The sequence below is a fragment of the Electrona antarctica genome (assembly GCF_951216825.1).
Source record: "Electrona antarctica genome assembly, chromosome: 20".
Classification (NCBI taxonomy): Eukaryota; Metazoa; Chordata; class Actinopteri; order Myctophiformes; family Myctophidae; genus Electrona; species Electrona antarctica.
Window position 1 is genome coordinate 36223574 of NC_136801.1, and position 17667 is coordinate 36241240.

A 17667-nucleotide genomic window follows, 5' to 3' on the forward strand; every position below is an offset into this window, starting at 1 on the left:
CATCATCATCTTCACTTTTCATTGCTAGTAATCGGGTTGACCCATCAACCTCATTTGGTCTTTGAACTAGGTCCTCCTGTTCCTCTTTCATCTCTGGAGGCACTGGTTCCTCCTCTTTACACACAGTGAACTGCAGGAAGTGAAGGGGAAAAATAAGACAACATAACTATTATCAGGTGAAAATACATTTAAATATATTTGAAATGGTATACACAAGGCAAACTGTATATGCCACTTATATTTCATAAGCACTACATGACACCTGTCATAAACATGCTACAAAGCCATGTCTAGCATTAGGGTTTGAGCTCTGCAGTGTTTGGGGACGGCAGTGGCTAAGGGGGCAGTTGATCAGGGGGCAGTGGCTCAGGGGTAGAGTGACCGGATGGCAACCGCAAGGTTCCCAGTTTGAACAGAGTTAGTGTTGAAGTGTCCTTGAGCAAGACTCAGCCTTGTAAGGTTTTCTCCGGCATTGGTGTGTGAATGTGTGTGTGAATGGGTGAATGTAATGCACAATTTCTGTAAAGCGCCTTGGATAACAGCGCTATATAAATTCACTGTCATTTACATGATGTGGTGCGTATCTTTCACTTCCCAGCTGTACTTTGTGTTGGCTCCCACAATGTCTGTTTGCTTGCCACCAGTTCCGGGTGCCTGACACAGTCACAGTGCCCAGCCGGTCTCATCATTCTCTCTGACTTTGTGTGTGCTTGTGGAAGGCCCCAGTAGAGGTCCTCATTTTTATGTAGTCTGTCCATGTGACACCAAGTGCATTCTTGTGTACAGTAGATGCCCTGCTGTGAGCGTCCATGTCTCTGCTGTTTTGGACAAATGTGACACCAGTCTGAAGGCACCGCAGTATTTGTCTGTTTCAAGGGGCCCCTACATATCTTGTCAATAGAAATATTCCATTTAGGGGCGTAGAGGGTGCAATGCTGGTTAAGTTTTTACTACATGGTGTTTGTCATATGGAATTAAACATTTTGTGGAATATTTTCTTTTCTGGCCAAAACATGTATTTTAATAATAATAATAATAATAATAATAATAATAATAATAATAATAATAATAATAATAATAATAATAATAATAATACATTTTATTTATAAGGCACCTTTCAGGGCACTGAAGGTCGCCTTACAACAGGTTAAAACAGTTTATATAAACATATTTAAAAACAAAACATAACTAAGGTACAGCCTGCAGCAGAGGTCAGCCATATGCCTGCCTGAACAGGTGCGTTTTGAGGTGAGTTTGGAAAATGGTAATAGAGTCCATGTTTCTAATATCAGGGGGGAGGGAGTTCCAGAGGTGAGGGGCAGAGCGGCTGAAGGCTCTTGACCCCATGGTGGAGAGACGGGCTGGGAGGACTTTCAGAGTGGAGGATCTTGTAGTCTATGCGGTGTTTGATGGGAAGCCAGTGGAGTTGGTGAAGTACAGGGGTGATGTGACTGTTGACAGGGGTTCTGGGGACGATACGGGCAGCAGCGTTCTGGACCAGTTGGAGTTTATGGAGGAGTTTGTGGGGGAGACCAAAAAGAAGGGAATTACAGAAGTCCAAGCAGGAGGTGACGAGAGAGTGAACCAGGATTGCGGCACTGTGGGGAGTGAGTGAGGGGCGGAGGCGGTTGATATTTCTGAGATGGAAGTAGGCAGACCGGATGGTGTTGTTGATATGGGTGTGGAAGGATAGGGTGCTGTCGAGGACGACACCCAGACTCTTAACCTGAGGGGAGGGGGAAACCGAGGATGTGAGGTACGGACTAAAATAACATGTAGGCGTTTATGCCTACTTATATTGATCCCAGGTGACTGGCCATGGGGTCTATTTGCAGCATTGCCCCTGTTGTAGTCCAATTTCCCCATGGAATCCGCTTGTAATTCCGCAGGCGCATTAGTCCGACAACATGGCTCCGCATGCGGTTAATGTTTGGGTTAAGGACAGGGTTAGTATATGGGGCGAGTCGGACCAACACGCCGTCGGAATAATGACGCTGGCCCTTTCCCCATCAGTCACCCGCAGCCTTCATATCATGGAGTGGAGCCCATAAGAATATCGCTTTACGGTCTTATGCTATTTCAGTGAAAATAGAAAGTAATGAAATGTTAATAAAATGATAGATCAGCACAGAAAAAAGATAAGAAAACGAGCATGAAACTTACTGAATTCCAAGTGGTTTTCAGGTTCCTGTTTAATAGAAACGGTCCTGGTTGGTGCTGGAGAACTCATGTGCAGCTGCAGGCTGGACTCCACAGACTGGTCTGGAATGAAGGAATTAAAAATCGATTTTTCAAATCAAAACGTTTCTCGATTCGATTACTGGGGTCATGATTTCATTACAAATTAAATAAGGACAGTAAGAGTTTTATATATTATGTAAACTAAGGTCTAAAGGTTTTATGTCTTAATCTGCGTCCTAAATACAATATTGGCACTGGATATCAGCGTGTGCGGCCACTTCCTTGTTTTTTCAAGATTCCCTGTTCATGTAAACTAAAGGGACTCATCTTCAAAGTGCTGTCTCATTCATTGTATACCAGCCCTTGCAGCCTCTCACCCTCAAGAACTTACCAGCTGACATCACTTAAATCAGTGAGGGTCCAGGACTTGAGGGCTCAAGGCGGACATTGGAATTCTACTCTAAATGATAAATGCTTTCAGTTGACTTCATTAGACTACATTCAACACAGATCTCCAACATTATTATAACGACCTACATGTTTACATTTTTTACATTTACATTTTTTCATGTTTACATTTAAATACTCATTAAAAAGATTGAAGTATTGTTTATTTAGACTAGACCTAATCATTCAGGGTAAGGATTTAAATGTGTTGTTGCTGCTGTAAGGGCAGGACTGACCTGTGTCTTGGCCATGCTGTTATTATTAGTTTTGACTTTGTGTTTTAATAAAGGACATACCACCCATTATGTTGTATAATAAAATGCCATGCCACAAACAAATACTTAGCAGCCTACCTACTATACTCTAGATTTAAAAACGATTAACTCTATCCGTTAAGATCTCATCTCTGTGCATTAATACTAGTCAGTGTAAAACACTAGGAAAAATGTATGTAATACATAGGCCTACCTATGCTGCAAAACGTTACTACAGGTTTCATCGAGTCATCAGGCAGTCCACATTCCTGGTCCATTTCTCGCTCTGACGATGTTGAATACCATTTGAAAGCCATCTCTCGTGAAAAGTCGACCTCTCCCTGTGGTGGTCTGGGGAAATCACCAGCAGAACAAACTTTAAGTGTATCATTCAGCAACCTTACATACAGAATGTGTTCAAGTGTGGTCTTCTTTAGCTGCTACTGATTGTGCTAAACAGGTCAAAAATAGATCCTCGAGGGAGGTTTTGTTGTCACAGTTGGGGCTAGCTTTTGCCCACATAACAGCTGAAGGTTGTAGAAAGTAACACTTTACCCATAGATAATGGGTAGCACTCACATGTTACCAGAAGGTTAATGCTAATTCTGTCAGTGTGGTTTAGTACCCTACAATGAAACAACAGTTTTTTTTAAATACATACATACATTTCATACATCACATTCCGTGCTCAGCCAATCAAATCGTCACATTCCCGGCACAAACCCGTACACGTGTCTTAAGAATATGATTATTGGCAGAATCGCTGAAAGTTTCGAATATTTGTGTGTGTTTGTATATATACAAACACACACACAACAAATGTTAAAATAAATGACTGTATTCTTCTGCCTGACACATAGGTCATGTCCTAACTGAGCGAATAGGGGATGGGGGTCTTCGAATAGTATTTGACAGTTCAGTTTAAAAATTTCGAAAGATCAGTGGATGTTGCAATTACCTGCACTACAATACCCATAAAATGTAATGATGTGTAGGCCTACGTTTCGTAATGCAGCTCCAATGGTGAAAGTTTTTATTTTATTTTTTGTTAAAAGAAAAGGGGGTTTCCCCCACCCCACAGGTTGAACAGCGAAACAGATACAAAATTACAATACAGCAAAAACAATCATAATAATAATAATAAATAAAGCAAGACAGGTACTTTACCATTGGAAAAATTAAATTAAAATAAAAGAAAATAACAGTCATCAGAGATGTTAGCATGTTTAAGTTTTTCTAATGCTGTGGATAAGATGTCAAGTGTGTTTTCTTGTGCCCCATTGGAAAGAAAATATTAGGCAAGAGGGGAATTCTAGTTCCCATTACCTCAGATAGTACTTCTGAAACTCTAGACCAAAAACGATTGACATCTGGACACTCCCACATCATGTGCATGTACGTCCCCAGTTTGTTATTGTTGCATAGGGTGGAAATGGGTGTCATACAGAGCCGGAGTTGAAAACGTTTCCCTGGAGTCAAATAGAATCTCTGGATAAATTTGAAATTCAACATTTGATAGTTATAATTTCGTGATGAGAGAGAAATATTTTCCCAAATTCAGCTCCAATGGTGAAAGTTGTGTAGTTTCACCCAACGAATAGAGGACTCCTACTCTACAGTATGTCCTCTCTATGGCCGATCGAAACTGGCCCCTGTAAAAACAAATTAAGCACCCCGTAGGCCTACTAGGCCTACATGTTTTTCCCCTCTTTTTTATTTTTACTTTTTCTAACTGTATATAATGATTTATTTTTCTTTTGCATAGAAGTGTAGGTCTGTATTCGTACATCTTAAAATGTTCTGATGAATTGAAAATGGAGGATCCTGATGTATGTCCATGTGTTTTTTGTGTGCAACTGAAACAATCTTTCACGCACGCACGCACGCACGCACGCACGCACGCACGCACGCACGCACGCACGCACGCACGCACGCACGCACGCACGCACGCACGCACGCACACACACACACACACACACACACACACACACACACACACACACACACACACACACACACACACACACACACACACACACACACACACACACACACACACACACACACACACTCACACAGCGTGTATTACATACCTTGTGTCCCAGTTGGTTGTTGGTAAACAGAGCTTTTTCGGTTGTTTCCTACAATGAGCGCTAACACTACGTTAGGCATGCATGTGTTGAAGCTTTCCTGTTTAACACCTTGAAGGGTTTAACAACACCTCGGACTCTTCAGTTTGGTCAAAACTCCACTGAGTGAGTGTACGGCTTCTCCCGTCCGTCTGATAATCAGGCTCAGGCTGTCGAACCAAAGAAGTTACGACGAAATTAAATTAAAATCCCCTTTCAGACGCGCGTGGAGATTATTCCATGGAATAATCTCGCGGTCAAATGCATTTGACCGCCTTTCTCAAAGATGCTGCTTTATGCCAGGAAGCTCTAAAACACGGGGCAGCACTCCTAAATCTAACCAAATTGGTCAGAATAGATGAGAAATAGATCCCCCACACGATCCACAGTTGGCCCTGTGGATCGCGTGGGGGATACCTTTCTGGGTGCCATGTCATTAGTCAGAAGGTTCATTGTTCCGAAATTACTGTCCTTATCTCTAACCCTAACCTAAACATAACCGCAAGCACGGGAGCAGTGCATGTTCGCCAACCTTAATGCATGTTCGGACTAACAGGACTTCGGATCTATGACGTATATTATTACTATTATTGTATAATACATAACTAGTCCATACCCATCTGGGGATAGGATCTACCCAAGCTTTGGACGAGAGCTACATCCCTACCTGCTTTCTCTGCACCATTTAAGGCCGTTTCCAAATGTTAAAATGTAAAAGACCAATATTAGGCCTATTATGAAGAAAACAAGATGTTAAGACCGCTAAACAAAATAGAATAAAGTTTACCTTCAGAAAAAGCGTTGTTTATGGCTTCTGAATGTAGGTCTTTTAACATGTAATGTCTATGGAGTGACGTCACGTCAACACCACTAGGTCTGGAAAAGGTGGCATGGAAAGGGGGCGGGGAAGGGCTGTGAGACAGGCAGAAATTGATCCCCCACTCGGTCCACAGGGCCAACTTTTTGCCACAGTTGGGGAACAACAGCTGTTGTATCATTTTGCCACTGCCCCTCGGAATCTAAGTCCCCGAGTTTTGCCAGCAGTTGGCGCCAGATAACCAGTTTTATTAGTGTATTGATTGATTGCCACTCACTTTATGCATGCGCATATCCTCTATTACCTCTGCAAGTAGAGATAGATAGATAAGATAGATATAGTTTATGATTAAAAACAAAAAACAGCTCCTCCTATGCCCAGATTTGTGTGTGTGTGTGTGTGTGTGTGTGTGTGTGTGTGTGTGTGTGTGTGTGTGTGTGTGTGTGTGTGTGTGTGTGTGTGTGTGTGTGTGTGTGCCCCATAGTGATGATTTGAGTGGCTGAGGGCTTAAAAGTGAAGATAAAATGTATAAATTTTATCAGCAAATGTATCAAATCTCTGGATCTCATCCAAGGCTATACCTGTGCAAAGGTAAGTTAATCTTGTTATCTCCGTCTTGGCTACAGAGGAGTTAACCATAGCCTATGAACAAGCCCAGTGTCACACTGGCCAACACCAGAATCTCTGCATGGGGATTAAATGGTGCTTGTTAAGTGATTTGAATCAGCTGTGTTAGCAACAGGAAATGATGCCCACACTAATTGACACATCCCTCTTCCCCCAGTATAAGCTCCTTGGGAAACTTCCGGATAGGGTTTCAAGTGTGAATATATGAGCAAATATGCCTTTCAAAATCCTGAACTAGAGAGATACTCATATTGTTGTACTAGTCTTTTATTAGTGTCATGAAATTATGACATAGGGAAAAATATGAAAAAGCAACACAAGCATTTCATAGTCCATCGTGGTGAAATTTGAATCTACTGACTAACAACAATTTAATAAAATACAGAAAATGAGAATCAACATAGCTGTGGGGATTATGTGTATGGCATCATGTCAACTCAGATGGCTTTTTAAATGTACATCTAAATGTACAAACATTTCCCTATACTGTATGGGTGTTTGTCTGTTCATATGTTGAGTTTGATTAAATCTCTGCTACTTTGCTAATGAGTTCTCATATGAGATTTCAGACATCCACTTTGAGTGAAGGTTTTGCTACAAACTGTACAACTATAGGGCTTTTCCCCTGTGTGAATCCTCATGTGTTTTTTCAGATCACTCATTCGACCACAACCTTTGCTACAAATTGTGCACCTAAAGGGTTTTTCACTTGTATGTATAATCATGTGCTCTTTAAGATGGCTAGCACGAGCAAAGTTTTTGCTACAAACTGTGCAACTAAAGGGTTTTTCACTTGTATGCGTAAACATGTGTGATTTCACACCGCCAGCACGTGCAAAGCTTTTGCCACAAACTGTACAATAAAAGGGCCTTTCCCCTGTATGAATCATCATGTGAGTTTTCAGAAGATTCATTTTACCAAAGCCTTTGCCACACTCTGTACAACAAAAGGGATGTTCCCCTGTATGAGTCCGCAAGTGTTGGTTCAGACTTCCACGATCAGTAAAGTGTTTGGCACAAAATGTACAACTAAAGGGCTTTTCCCCTGTATGAACCCTCATGTGTTGTTTTAGAGAAGCTGACTGACCAAAGCCTCTGCCACACTCTGTACAACTAAAGGGCTTTTCCCCTGTGTGAATCCTCATGTGTTGTTTTAGAGTAGTTGACTGACCAAAGCCTCTGCCACACTCTGCACAACTAAAGGGCCTTTGAATTTCCTCTGTATGAGTCCCCATGTGTGATTTCAGATGTTGCTTAAGACGAAATCTTTTGCTACAAACTGAACAACTAAAGGCCTTTTCCCCTGTATGAGTCAGCAAGTGAATTTTCAAATTACCAATTTGACCAAAGCCTTTGCCACACTCTGTACAACTAAAGGGATTTTCCCCTGTATGAATCATCATGTGACGTTTCAGATGACCCATTACAACAAAGCCTTTGCCACACTCTGTACAACTAAAGGGCCTTTCCCCTGTATGAATCCTCATGTGACTTTTCAGATGACCCATTTGAACAAAGCCTTTGCCACACTCTGTACAACTAAAGTATTTGGTCTCTGACTCTGTACGACTAAAACCTTTGGTCCCTGTGTGATTCCCTGTGATTCCCTGTGTTTGTTTCGATGATGTCAGGTCCTGGGACAGGTTATTGCTCAAAGACAACCTTTGTCCTTCTACATATTTTGTATAATGTGACGACTCATCACTGTCTTCAGTGATGTCAGATTCAGAACAGCGTGAAGAGAGGAGTTGGTCATCACTAGCTGGTTGTGATGTTCCACAGTCCTGTACATCGGCTTGTGATGTCAGGTGTTCAGTTGAGGTACTGGCTAGAGGCTCCATCTCTCTGTTTTCATCATCATCTTCACTTTTCATTGCTAGTAATATGGTTGACCCATCAACCTCATTTGGTCTTTGAACTAGGTCCTCCTGTTCCTCTTTCATCTCTGGAGGCTCTGGTTCCTCCTCTTTACACACAGTGAACTGTAGGAAGTCTAGAAGGGGAAAAATAAGACAACATAACTAGTTATCAGGTGTAAATAAATGTAAGATATATTTGAAATGGTATACACAAGGAAAACTGTATATGCCACTTATATTTCATAAGCACTACATGACCCCTGTCATAAACATGCTACACGCCCATGTCTAGCATTAGGGTTTGAGCTCTGCAGTGTTTGGGGACGGCAGTGGCTAAGGGGGCAGTGTGACCGGATGGCAACCACAAGGTTCCCAGTTCGAACCCGGGCTCCCCCAGAGTTAGTGTTGAAGTGTCCTTGAGCAAGACTCAACCCCTAATTGCTCCCGATGTGCAGGTTGGTGCCTTGCAAGGTTTCCTCCGGCATTTGTGTGTGAATGTGTGTGTGTGTGTGTGTGTGTGTGTGTGTGTGTGTGTGTGTGTGTGTGTGTGTGTGTGTGTGTGTGTGTGTGTGTGAATGGGTGAATGTAATGCTCAATCTCTGTAAAGCACCTTGGATAACGGCGCTATAAGCTCCGCTGTCGTCAGAGTTGGGTGTAACGAGTAACGGAATATTTCGTTACTGTAATCACACTACTTTGGTCGGTAACGAGTAATATAACGACACTCCTCCTCCAAATTGATAATCACATTACAGTTACTGGTCGCTGTAGCGCTGCATTTACTCGTTACTTGCGTCATGTGGCTGCTTTCAGCAGTGTTGCTTTGGAGAATAATGCACACAACGGAGATGAGTTGAACATGAACACTAATGGTTGTGCTGGCAACGCACTAGCGGAGTCGCGGACTAGAACATTTCAAACCGGTGTCAGATCAGCAGCAGCACAGCACTTTTTGTTACTGTCATGGACTCGTAGGGTGGCCAGACGTCCGGTTTTAGACCCACCTGTCGTCCTCCCTCCCACCTCAACCTCTGGCTGGACACATCATTGTCCGTTTTTTGTGATAGTGCTTGTGTCATAACTGTCATTTACGTCGTCTCGGGATTAAAATCTCCGCAGCGCTGCTCAGCTCCACATCGAGCCGGCCACACTCACTCCCACTGTCATAAACAGAGACAGAGCAGACGTTGGGGTGTTGCCATGTCCGCTTATTATATAAGCGACTTTGGGCTTGTTTTATAAAATAGCCCAGTCAGGCTTCTTTTGGGCTTGTTTTCATAGACATGGCTGCTTGTTTCTCTCCCAAAACCTGGCAAGTTTGGCAACACTGCCAGTGGGAGGGTCGGTTTGTTTGTTGTAGAATGTGTGCTCTCACAATCACTCGCTAGTTAGTTAATGCAGAGATGAATAAACCAAATATGCCGAAATGAAAAACTACATTTAATGAGCAATGGAGCAGGGAACTCGACATCATAAAGAAAGGGATCCTAAAGCACTGTGAACATATAGGCTACTGATTTCTCTCAGTCTCATTATTTTATTTGAATATATTTTGGGTTAATATTTGCCTAGAGAACCTGTGGTACAGTGGTTTTCAACCATTTTCATATCATACCATATATCATACCAAATGGATTTGGTTTCATTTTACACTATCAAGAGTTAAAGATATAAGGGTTAAATATCTAATGAGTGTCCATTTGGTTACCAACTCTCCATCATTTAGCTGGGCACCACCTGGAACACCCTCAAGGCTCACTGGTGTCTGGTGGTCCACGGACCACTGATTGAAAGCCACTGCTGTCACTGTTACTAACATGTACAATGTACTTAAAGAATTAATTAGAAGTTTGCAAAGAAAACGTTTTACAAGGTCAAAAGAACCACTGCACTAGACCGTTTTGGAAAGGCCCATTTTGTTTTATTCCTCCACAACCTGGTAAAGAGCATAAAGAAAGATCTTGTGTATGTCCTCCTTATTAGGATTTTAAAGATTAGTTAAGTGGTGGTAAATTATGTGACAATGCATCTCAGGCGATTTTATGGAGTAATGCAAAAGTAATGTAACGAGTAGTGTAACTAAGTTACTTTCTCCAGGGAGTAATCAAGTAAAGTAAGGCATTACCTTTTTCAAAAGTAATGTGTAATATGTAGTGTATTACTTTTTTGAGTAACGGACCCCAACTCTGGCTGTCGTTTACATGTGGTGCGTATCTTTCACTTCCCAGCTGTACTTTGTGTTTGCTCCCACAATGTCTGTTTGCTTGCCACCAGTTCCGGGTGCTTGACACAGTCACAGTGCCCAGCCGGTCTCATCATTCTCTCTAACTTTGTCTGTGCATGTGGAAGTCCCCAGTAGAGGTCCTCATTTTCATGTAGTCTGTCCATGTGACACCAAGTGCATTCTTGTGTACAGTAGATGCCCTGCTGTGAGTGTCCATGTCTCTGCTGTTTTGGATAATAGACAGTGGTGACACCAGTCTGAAGGCACCGCAGTATTTTTCTGTTTCAAGGGGCCCCTATATATTTTGTCAATATAAATATTCCATTTAGGGGCGTAGAGGGTGCAATGCTGGTTAAGTTTTTACTACATGGTGTTTGTCATATGAAATTAAACATTTTGTGGAATATTTTCTTTTCTGGCCAAAACATGTATTTTAGATGTGAGGTACGTGGGGGCTGTGATTGTTCCCAATAAGGAAAGTAGGCTTTCAACATCTTAAAACCGTGCTTGTTTTGGTGAGTAGCTGTTATTTTTAGTAGAGAAGAGAGGTAACATAGCGGTTAAAGGACAAGTCCGGACTAAAATAACATGTAGGCGTTATTTTAGTCCTACTTATATTGATCCCAGGTGACTGGCCATGGGGTCTATTTGCAGCATTGCCCCTGTTGTCGTCCAATTTCCCCATGGAATCAGCTTGTAATTCCGACGGCGCATTAGTCCGACAACATGGCTCCGCATGCGGTTAATGTTTGGGTTAAGGACAGGGTTAGTAATGGGGCGAGTCGGACCAACACGCCACCGGAATAATGACGCTGACCCTTTCCCCATCAGTCCCCCGCAGCCTTCATATCATGGAGTGGAGCCCATAAGAATATCGCTATACGGTCTTACGCTATTTCAGTGAAAATAGCAAACTTGAAATGTTAAGAAAAGAAAACGAGCATGAAACTTACTGAACTCCAGGTGGTTTTCAGGTTCCTGTTTAAAAGAAACGGCCCTGGTTGGTGCTGGAGAACTCATGTGCAGCTGCAGGCTGGACTCCACAGACTGGTCTGGAATGAAGGAATTCAAAATTGTTTTTTTCAAATCAAAAGGATTCTCGATTCGACTCTATATAAGGACAGTAAGAGTTTTATATAGTAGGCCCCGCCTATGTAAACTAAAGGTTTTATGTCTTAATCTGCGTCCTAAATAATATATTGGCACAGCGTGTGCGGCCACTTTCTTGTTTCAAGATTCCCTCTTCATGTAAACTAAAGGAACTCATCTTCAAAGTGCTGTCTCATTCATTGTATACCAGCCCTTGCAGCCTCTCACCCTCAAGCACTTACCAGCTGACATCACTTAAGCATGGGCGGATTTAAATAATTTGGCGACCCCTGGGGGGTCGCGACCCACGGGTTGAGAACCCCTGCTTTAAGAGACCGGCATCACTATGGTTACGAATCTCTAATTTTCTAACTTTGCTTCGGAAATCGGTTCGGACGGGACAGTTTGATTTTAGATTAACACAACAAACAATCTATCACAGTCATCATGAAGCGAGTTTATCCTGCCGGATATGAAAAAACTAAAAGGAAAAGGCATCAGAGTGAACTATAAAGCAAGACTGACAGCAATCAGGTAAAAAAACAAACTTGCAGGATTGCAATGCCGGTTGTTGTTGTAACTTGTGGTGCTCTTCTGACTGTATAGTTATTAGTTTGCTGCTGTAGTGTGTGCGTGTGTGTGTGCGTGCATGCATGTGCGAGCGCTGCTGTCCTAAATAACTCCTTTTTAGCCGTTAGGGGTTGTATAAAAATGGCAAAATAATAAAAAAGGTTAAAACATTTTTTTAACCTTTTATTATTATTTTGATTCCCCCCAGACATTCCCCAGCCCCCGCCCCCCCCCCCCCCTCCCCCCCCCCCCTGGGGTCAACTTCAAACTACGCCCATGCACTTAACTCAGTGAGGGTCCAGGACTTGAGGGCTTAAGGCGGACATTGGAATTCTACTCTAAATGGTAAATGCTTTCAGTAGACTTGATACATTCAACACAGATCTCCAACATTATTATAACGACCTACGCATACATGTTTACATTTAAATACTGATTCAAAAGATTTAAGTATTGTTTATTTAGACTAGACCTATTCATTCAGGGTAACTGATTTATATGTGTTGTTGCCGCTGTAAGGTCAGGAGGGAACTGTGTCATCTCTGTGCAGTAGTAGGCCTACTAGTCAGTGTAAAACACGTAAAAAATGTATATAATACATACCTATGCTGCAAAACTTTACTACAGGTTTCATCAAGTCATCAGGTAGTCCACATTCCTGGTCCATCTCTCGCTGTTCCTCTGACGATGTTGAATACCTTTTGGAAGCCATCTCTCGTGAAAAGTCGACCTCTCCCTGTGGTGGTCTGGGGAAATCACCAGCAGAACAAACTTTAAGTTTGTCATTCAGCAACCTTACATACAGTACAAGTGTGTTCTTAGCTGCTACTGATTGTGCTAAACAGGTCAAAAATAGATCCTCGAACAGGGAGGTTTTGTTGTCACAGTTGGGGCTAGCTTTTGCCCACATAACAGCTGAAGGTTGTAGAAAGTAACACTTTACCCATATACTAATGGGTAGCACTCACATGTTACCAGAAGGTTAATGCTAATTCTGTCAGTGTTTTAGTACCCTAGAATGAAACTTTTTTTTTTTAAATACATAGGCCTACATGCATATAATATATGTACAACATGTGTTGTGTGTGTTTGTATATATTATATATAAAACACACACAACAAATGTTAAAATAAATGCCTGACACATACGTCATGTCCAATCTTTCACGCACGCGCGCACACACACACACACACACACACACACACACACACACACACACTTCATACCTTGTGTGTGGGGGGTTGTAGCCTATGTGAAATAAAGAAAGAACTCCACTGAGTGAGTGTACGGCTTCTCCCGTTTCATCAAAACATGACACACCGTCCGTCTGATAGCCTAATAAGGCTCAGGCTGTCGAACCAAATAAGTTACGACGCAATTAAATTAAAATCGCCTTTCAGACGCGCGTGGAGATTATTCCATTTGACCGCCTTTCTCAAAGATGCTGCTTCATGCCAGGAAGCTATAAAACTATGACTATGAGCCCAAAATCCACGCTTCGCCCGTTTTGTTAAACAAAGTGAAACCCTCTAGGGCTTGCTTTCAATTCGCACCTCAAAATGGAATGGAGGTCGTGACAGGCACTGATCGTGATAAATAGCTAGTCAGAATAGATCCCCCACGCGATCCACAGGGCCAACTGTTGTCTGTTTGCCACAGTTGGGGAACAACAGCTGTTGTATCATTTTTGCCACTGCCCCTCGGAATCTAAGCAGAGGCGTATATACAATAAGGCGAGGGCAGGCGGCCGCCTGTCCAAATCCATTTCTTGCCTGGCCAAAATCCATACAATGAGAAAAAAGAGGACAAAAACAAGACCCATTGGAATGCATGCCTTTCAGCCTTTGTATCCCACTCGTTTGGCAGGTAGGCTATATCTCTTTGAAAACCTACGATTGTGCGCGGGGAGACTACAATTAACATATCTTGCCTGGCCAAAACGTAATTCCTGGATACGCCACTGAATCTAAGTCCCCGAGTTTCGCCAGCAGTTGGCGCCAGATAACCAGTTGTATTAGTGTATTGTAGCCCAAGGTTTAGACTCTCGTATAGGTTTTTTTCGATTCTGACGAATCTCTCAACAGAATCGAAAAAAACCTCTACGAGAGTCTAAACCTTGGGCTAAGTGTATTGATTGATTGCCACTCACTTTATGCATGCGCATATACTCTATTTATATTATCTCTCCAATAGATAGATAGATAGATAGATAGATAGATAGATAGATAGATAGATAGATAGATAGATAGATAGATAGATAGATAGATAGATAGATAGATAGATAGAAATCACATAATATCATTAACGAGAGTACTTGAAATACATAATAGTTCACGCGTATATTATTATTACTATTATTTTATAACAGTCCATACCCATTTGGGGCTATAGGATCTACCCAATCTTTACCTCTTTCTCTATAGTAGGCCATATAGTGTGGATAGTAGCCTAAGTTCATTTAAACTCAAAATAAAACACTCCTGTGAAGTGAGGGGTGCTCTTACCATCACACACACACACACACACACACACACACACACACACACACACACACACACACACACACACACACACACACACACACACACACACACACACACACACACATCGATTTCTTTGAATCCACAAATTACAATTAATTTTACAAGGAGACAAATGTAACGGGGTTGACAGTTCATGTTCACTTAAAGGACAACTTTAGTTTTTTTCAAACAAGGTTCATGTTTTAGGTTGTTATTAGAGAAAGTAAAAGATGAGTGTTAATTTTTCTTCATTTGTTGCTTTCTTTCATTTTAGGGATTTTAGCGGTTTTTGACAGGGGGGCGGGGGCATTCGAGCATGGGGCTAAATATGTATTTTTTTACAACATTTTATAGCGATTTATTTTTGTATTATTTACTATAGTCCTACTAAACCTCAAGAAATTACATCCGGCCACAAAAGATCACGAGATCTACTGAATGTGTCAAACTGACATATTGAGCCTAAGACACACAGTGTGGCTTCCCCCCAGTAGGCTACCTTTACATTCAGTAGATCCTGTGATCTTCTGTGGCCAGATGTAATTTCATGGGGTATATTAGGACTATAGTAAATAATAAAAAAAGAAATCGCCATAATATTTTTTAAAGAAATACATATTTAGCCCCATGCTCGAATGCCCCCGCCCCCCTGTCAAAAACCACTAAAATCCCTAAAATGAAAGAAAGCAGCAAATGAAGAAAAATGAACACTCATCTTTTACTTTCTCTAATAACAACCTAAAACATGAATCTTGGTTGAAAAAAACTAAAGTTGTCCTTTAAGGATACACATGGCACCTCCTCCTCCACACGGACAAACTGCCTATAACAGCCGAAACAGAACAGTATTTGGCAAGTTGTTTGGCTTTACTTTTTGTCATGCCAGCTATTCTTAGGCCACTCATGGTCACTTTATGCACATGGCCCAGGCTTCCGGATATCAGTATGGCAAATCTACAGCGATACCCCAGGTTTGTTATACTTCCAAGTAATGGTTGATACTTGATACTTGGAGTGTTTATCTTGGAATGCCTGGTCCATGTACAAATCAAAGACACAGCCCACCTCCAGAATCAGGACCTCCTTGTGACTGGTGTCAACAAAGACAACATCAGGTGTATTTGGGGTGTTAGCAAAGACATCGCATGCACAGCTAAACCAATCTGGTAACACTCTTGAATGTTTATACATTGCTGCACTAGATGGCACATACTTTCAAACTGCATCGGACACTAGGTCAACAATCCGGTCGTGGCGAGCAATATACAAATTTTTGTATGCACTGCATCCGTTTGTTATGTGTGCGATGGATTCTAAGTGTTGTTCAGAATCATGATGGTTTATACAGAGTGGAGTGTGGGTGTCGGGATACCAGATTGACAGATTGTACTTGGTTGGTAATACTTGCAGTCTTGCTTTGATGGTGAATTTTAATACATCCTCCCCAATAACAGCATTTTTGTACATCGAATGTGAAACAGAGTGATCAGCTGAATCAACACAGGCCAACTTGCCCTGCAGTCGAAGGCCACGCCAATGTTCTTTGGCTTCAGTCTGTTTCGTGCTAAGCAGAACCCTTCTTGCCGTTTCTTCCTGTAGTCTAGTGTCTGCTCCCTGGTGGGTGAGGGTAGCCTTCACTACCACGCTGGGTCTGTAATTAATCCATCAGAGATGGGCACATTTTCGTTGTTTTTTGCCCATTTTAGCTGGACTCCTGTCCGATGGCAAAGGTCGTTGAGATCTGGCCAATCAGACCAGACCCCGAAGCCCTTGGCTTGTGAGTCCAGTTTCCCAGAGTCTTTCCTCCTGAAGCCCAGGAAGTTATTCTGGTCTGCAGCAGCCAGGGGTACCTTCCTCCTGCGCAGGTCCAGTAGGAGGACACACACACACACACACACACACACACACACACACACACACACACACACACACACACACACACACACACACACACACACACACACACACACACACACACACACACACACACACACACACACACACACATGCAAGTTGTACAATGTGTTTACTGGATGACTTAATTAGACCATGGCTCCCTGTGTGCTGAATGCCATTGTACCGACATGGCATCTAACATATTTGATATATTAGGCTACCGGTATGGTATACTTGTGTAACATTGATAGAGTCGAGTCATACGAGTTAAATGCTCTCTACATCAGAGCAGAAGTGTTCCCATCGACCATTTAAACATTTAGTTTTATTTTGTTTAGTGTGCAGCGAATAGTTATACACATTTAGCAGCTCATCTGCAGTTATATTGCATGCACACATGAATTCTATTCTGGTGCCAACATTAGTCAATAAAGGCAGCTCAACAAGTAAAATCATGCAGGCACACACACAGATATTTAATCTCCATATATGTCCCTATAGGGGCATATTAACACGAATATGCCCATATGTGATATGCCTATATAGGCTAAGTATATGGTTATAATGGCCAGATTGACGGTATTGAACACCCAGATCTCCATACATAGGTATCCTTTTAGCCATGTTATTTATCACTGTATTGTGGGGTAAATTCAAGACCAAATACCTTTTGACAAACTTTCTGTAACTCTATACAAATTATTTTTGAGGGGCACTAGCCCCTCCTATGCCCAGCTTTGTGTACCCCATAGCGATGATTTGATTGGCTGAGGGCTTAAAAGTGAAGATAAAAAGTGAGGACAGAAAATTAAGGATGCCAAAATTGATTGGCCGGAATGTGATGATGTATGATAGTACAACAGAACAGATCTTCTGCAAAAACACCTCTACAAACAACACAACTATTTAGAATCTAAATAATTGACAAATATATATATCACCTATCTATCATACTCTTTCTTGACAGCCCAAACAAAACATGTCAACATACAGTGAATAGTAACAATAATGTAGCAGCTTGTCTGCACTGTAATGCATTCATATTAACCAT

At 41.9% G+C, this 17667-nt stretch overlaps 1 long non-coding RNA gene across 1 annotated transcript; it reads right to left on the minus strand.

Moving 5' to 3' along the window:
- Positions 1 to 6864: 6864 nt before the first annotated feature.
- Positions 6865 to 13868, minus strand: LOC306913501. Its single transcript, XR_013788550.1, has 4 exons — positions 13425 to 13868; positions 12801 to 12943; positions 11492 to 11590; positions 6865 to 8448 (listed from the first exon to the last, which is right to left on the minus strand). It is a non-coding gene; the product is annotated as an uncharacterized lncRNA (long non-coding RNA).
- Positions 13869 to 17667: the final 3799 nt, after the last annotated feature.